The 6,000-nt window shown below is 39.9% G+C and overlaps 1 protein-coding gene across 1 annotated transcript in view; it reads left to right on the top strand.

The window, feature by feature from the left end:
- Window positions 1–6,000, top strand: part of LOC9640672 (putative polyol transporter 2) — a 33,301-nt gene that overhangs the window by 15,245 nt on the left and 12,056 nt on the right. The gene's annotated exons all lie outside the window — the stretch shown is intronic.

Below are 6,000 nucleotides of genomic sequence, written 5' to 3'. Positions count from 1 at the left end.
CAGAGCGCCGACATTCACCAAGGAGGTAGCTTAAGCTTCTTACTTTATACTTACGCTTGTAATGTAACAGGGCTCCCGCGATTTGGTGCTCGGGATTACTCAAATTTCCTTTTTCAAGCTTCTTACTTACAACTTACGTCTTGGACAGGAAGCTGCCAGTAAAAGTTCGGGATACAAGACTAGGCCATAGCTGGCAGAGAGCTGTTGAATCGAAGGAGTCAAGCAAAGTTACCTCCTTGTAGCTGAAAGTCCGAGATGGAAAACTTGGACAATATCGTCAAAGGCGCCTAATTCCGTGACAAGGTCGGCCTTCTTTCTCTCCCCCGGAAGCTCGCACAAACAAGAAAAGCAATTCCTAAATAGAATCGATTAGCCTAAGTACCCCGACAACGTGATGTCCCTCCTTCAGTAGCCGCTTCACGAAGGAAACCAGATGCCCAAACCTTCTTCTCGTTCGCCATCGCCATGGAATGACCCTAAAGTTGAACACGGCTCTCTCTCACAAGAATTATCAGTAACCGGGAAACAGTGCTTTCTAATGCTGGACAATGCAATGGAACTTTCATTCCCTTCGCTTGAGCAATGATGTCTATTAACTTGTAAAGCTAAAACATAAATCTGGGATGATTCATCTACCTGGTAACTAATAACAGATGCGGAATAACTATCACATTGTCGGGCTGGACCACCTTTCTGTCCTTTGCAGGCCCACATTACAAAAGCGCAAAGAGTAAACTCCTCACTAAATTGAGTGAAAGGTTACCTGCCAAGTGCCTTAATCAACATGGCAAAGGTCTTGTCTGATATAGTCATCAATGGAGCAAAATCAGTATATGCTCTACCCACAGCAAGAGTTTGATATTGAAGAAGAAGAGCCTTTGCCTCAAACCAACTAAGTTTGCTAAGTAACGGGTCAGCACCGATCAAACAAGGCTAATGCCAACGGTCTGTTGGCAACTTACCCTTGAAAATCCAATACCCAACCCAAGCCAAATAATGCTAATGATTTTCATAGTACTTGTGCTTGAGATAGATAAATATAGAGTCCGTAGCTCCGAAGAGCCATGCAGTCATTCCTCGTTCCTCTAAGACCTGTAGGAATCTGCAGAAATTGGCCTTTGATGGATCGCCCAGAAAGTTGTGCACGTGGAGAGCATCCAGCAAAAACGTCAAATGTAAAAGTTGGAGCATTTTTTTTTCTTGCAGGAAGAATTGAGACAGAGAGAGATATTATACTCGTCCAGAGTTATTGCATTACATTCAGATTGTTATTATTTACAGTTGATATTTGTAACTATAATTTAAGACACAATAGTTTTATAAATTTAAGATTTAAAGTCAAAATAGAAATTTTATTAAGTTGACATTTGTAGTTGCAATTTATGAATAAATTTTAAGTCATTTATAATAGTTATAAAACAAAAAATATGTAGTCATTATTTTCAGTAGTTATTTTGACTAAATTTTAAGTCAATTATAATAGTGATAAACTAGAAAATATATTGTTGTGAGCTGTTATCCATGACAGCCCCATCATGGTTGTTGCCACCAATTACTCCTCCCAGCAATCACTACATGACTGATCTTTGCTTTCATTCCTAGTGCCAAATTGCACTAGGGCTTTGCCATGAGATTTGGAGATGGAAATCTCTCTATTAATAAGTTGCTGGAGGCACAACAAGCCATGTAAACTTCACAAACACATGAAGAATAGGGTAGCCCTTTTTCAAGCCTTGCAAAACCCTTCCACTCACCATTGTATTGATAGATGCTGAACTGCCATGGCACTCAAGTGTGGTGGTGATGCCAACAAGTGGGATGAACAATGCATTTCAACTCCACTACCATTACCATCCTTGTCTCCATAATCATCCATGACAGTGCACCCTTCCCCACTCTCCATAATTTAAACATACTAACCAAAAAATTTATTTTAATCCTGTATATTTGCTCTCCACAAATTTTTCATCATTCTTATTGCCTCTTCCTCTGCAACCTCAAGAAGTTTATAGTTATAATTCTCAACCTAAGAAAAATTTTATTACAACCTTTTATCTATATATATATATATATGTATATATGTATATTAAATGTATGTATATGTATATATATGTGTGTGTGTGTGTCTATATATATATATATATATATATATATATATCTGTGTGTGTGTGTGTGTGTGTGTGTGTCTCTCTCTCTCTCTCTCTCTCTCTCTCTCTATATATATATATAAACAAACTTGTTTCAAAGATAAGGAATTCCAGTTTGATTGGGTTTCTAAAAATAAAGTTAGCATAATGATAAAAACAAATACTTTAAAACTTTATACCAACTCTTAAACTAAATGGTATATGCTCTTTTATCTAATATTTTATTTCTTTCCATACCACCTAATTAAATAAATAATAAAATAATTAATATAATAATAACAGTAACAAATAATAGTTACATCTATTTGGTTTTTCATCTTTATGAGTAAATAGAATGGTTTCCTTTGTTTCAAAATAAGATAAATTCTATATAAATATTTCAAATCCACTATGTATGTTATCTTTAAAAGCATAAATAATTTTTAATATCAAAACATTAAATTATAACACTCACCATAATTTTCTTCTACTAATATAATATATTATTTTATGTTTGTTTGCTTATTTGTAAAATAAATAAATAAAAAATAATTAAAAGTATATAGAGATAGATTTACCATTAAATATATTTGCTAAGTCTATGTTAGATAGACATTGAAGATGTTTTACACAAGCTTCACTTTAAAAATATTCATATTTAAGATGTATTTTTTTTAAAGTTTAACTAATTGTTGTGGCACTAACAAAAAAAATAACACTAGATCTTTATTTACATTCATTGTCTCATATTTAAATATTCCAATGCTAACTAAAGACTTTATTAAAGATTTAAAATAATAAAAAGTAAATGACCAAATATTACTATTCAGAATCTTTAAAAAATTCTGAATAATTGGGGATGGATTTTTTAAGTTGAGATAATTTCTGGGGAAACACTTATTCCTTTAAACATCAATGAGTTTTTCTATAAAAAAACATTAATCTTATTACCTTTATCATTATTTTGATTTTGTTATATCAAGTTCTCCAATATTGTAGTAGTAGCTTGATTTGAAGTGGAATTTAAAGGAGGTTCTTTTGAAACCTCATTAAGAACATAATTGCAATCTAATCATGAGATACTTAATCCTAATCTCAATCCTAATTGCATTCAATTAAATCCTAATGGATGCTTAATCCTGATTGAAATCATAATTGCAATCAATCTTAATCAGTGCATACTAATGGCACAACCTAATTGCATCCTAGCTCTAATTATGCTTTAATTCATGAACATTATATCTTAGTTCAGCCTAATTTTAGCAATGTATATGGTTGTTTTGTTTTCAAGCTGGACAGGATCATGTGTATGGCGGTGCTCAATGCTTGCTCTGGGCCAAGAGAATTGGGGTTTACCAAATTTCTAGATCCACCATGCTGAATATTCTTTTAGAATATTCTTGCTCCACTTGTCAGCCACAAGAATTGAACTAGGCTCCAATACCAATGTTAGAATCCTATCCTTTACACCTTAAACCAGCTAACTAAAGGCCCTTTTTTTTATCTTATTATTTTGACCTGGTGCCAAACAATTCTCGACATGTACAGGAGCTGCAAGAGCACCGATGACACGTCCGGGTGTTCCGAGCCATGAAAGCTCGAGACCATGTGTCTTGGAACATGATGATCACAGCTTACGCCACTCAGCCTCGGCTCTCCTCCGAGGCACTGCTGCTCTTCCACCAAATGCAGCTCCACGGGTTCATGGCGGACGTGATCTCCTTCATTGCTGCTCTCTTGAATTGCACAGCACAGGCCTCACTTGCCAAAGGAAAGCTACTCCATGATCGCATATGAGAAACCGGGCTGGAGAGCAAGATGACAGTGGCCAACGCGGTTCTAAACATGTACGCAAAGTTGGGGAGCCTGGTACTCACGAGAAAGATGTTTGGGAAAATGCCACTGCCGGACATGATCTCCTGGAACGGGATGATATCGGCCTTCGCTCGGCACGGTCATGTGGACCAAGTTCTTTGACTCTTTCGGCGGATGAACCACGAAGGCAAGCTTCCCAACGATGTTACTTTTGTCAGCGTCGTCTCAGCTTGCAGCGACGGTGGCCTTGTCAAAGACGGTGTCCAGCTCTTCGTGTCGCTCCTCCACGAGTACCCGACGATCTCCCCATGAGCCGAGCACTACTACTGCATGGTGGACCTCATAGCCAGTGCCGGGAAGCTCGACAATGCCGAAAAGTTTGCGCCTCTCAAGCCGGACCAGGTGATCCACTCCACGATGCTGGGAGCCTCCAAAGTTCACAAGGACGTGGAGCGAGCGAGAAAGTCCACCGAGCACTTGATGGAGCTCATGCCAGATCGCTCCGTGGCGTACGTGGTGCTGTCGAATCTCTATGACGAAGTCGGGAAGAAGGACGAGGGGGCCAAGATCGGGAGGCTCATGTACAAGAAGAACATCAGGAAGGAGCCGGCTTTGAGCTCCATCGCGGTGAAGCGAAGAGTCCACGAGTCCTTCACGGGAGACATGACGAATGCTTGAACTCCGGAGATCTTGGAGAGGCTGAGGTCGGAGATGGCCAAGGCGGGATACACTCCAGACACCACTCTCATGCTTCACGACGTGGGACGAGCAAAAGAAGTGCTTGCTCTCGTATCACAGCAAGAAGTCGCTTCACTTTGACAATGGGACGTGCTCTTGTAGAGACTATTGGTAATTCAGGTAAGTTTTAATCTAATTTTTTTTTTAAAATAAGGAACAAAGCAAAAAGGTGGTTAAAAAGTTTTCTAAAGGGTTTCTAGGTTCTCACTTGAGTTCTTCAATCGATCATCCATCCCCAAATTCCTTGAAGCCGACTTGGTCTAACAAGAGGAAGTGTTCTCCACGTCCCCGTTCTTTCAAGAAAGTTTCTTTGAACTTAGAGAACCCAGAGAGGTGGACAACGAACTCGTGATGAAGCAAGTGTCGTCTGGCACTGCTGCTGCTGCTTTCGATTTATTTCTTGTCGATCTACAGCACCATCGAAAGCACTCGAAATATCCCAAGCATCCAACAACACGAGCCGGGATTTCCAAGAGCTCTGGAAAGCCTATCAAATTTAACTGAACCGGCTCTCAAGATCACTTGCAAAAGATGACAACGATGGACTTCCCTGGTGGTATAACATCATCCCGCACTTTCCATGGCCCTCCTTTCCATTCCTGCGGCCTCCAATGCTACCACCACAGCCACCACCACCTTTGTGCCCACCACCACTGCCGCCAGTAAACTTCACCTCCAGCGATGTCGATTGAATCAACCTTGCTCTCAACGTTCACTATCTCCAAGCCGTGTTCTTCCTCCATGGAGCATTTGGCCACGGGCTTGACAAAGTTAATACAAAGCTTGCCAAGAAGGGGCCACCGCCTATTGGAGGCCGCAAAGCTCAACTCTCTACACGAATGGAGCATGTTGCCAAAGAACTTAGGCTCCAATCTACAGGTCATATCAGGTAGTTAACATTTCTTTCTCTCAAGTCTTTTTTTCTAAAGTTGTTTTCACACAGGGCAATCCATGATAAGCTGGACAAACAATCGATTTGTCGGTCCCTGCTAAACATCAATGCTGGAGTGTGGAATTCCCTCATCAGCAAGGCTCTCGTTTACAATCACACCGAAGTTGATGGTGGTTCTTTGCAGTTTGATCCGTACGAAAACGACGCAAACTTTCTCATTGCTGCATATGTGATACCGTACATTGGCCTTAACACGCTCGTAGGTTCGAGCAATCGAGTGACTGGCATTCAAGCACGAAATGTAACAAAGAATTACAAGATTTTCAAGAGATTCTTTGTTTCTTCAAAACAGTTGGTTGTCCGGATTGATGGGAATCCAAGCCGGCCAGGACGCAGTGATCCGGACACTGCTCTGGAAAACAAGTTACC

This window comes from Selaginella moellendorffii, unplaced genomic scaffold (assembly GCF_000143415.4).
Source record: "Selaginella moellendorffii unplaced genomic scaffold, v1.0 SELMOscaffold_18, whole genome shotgun sequence".
Lineage (NCBI taxonomy): Eukaryota > Viridiplantae > Streptophyta > Lycopodiopsida > Selaginellales > Selaginellaceae > Selaginella > Selaginella moellendorffii.
This window is presented reverse-complemented; position numbering and strand designations above follow the sequence as displayed.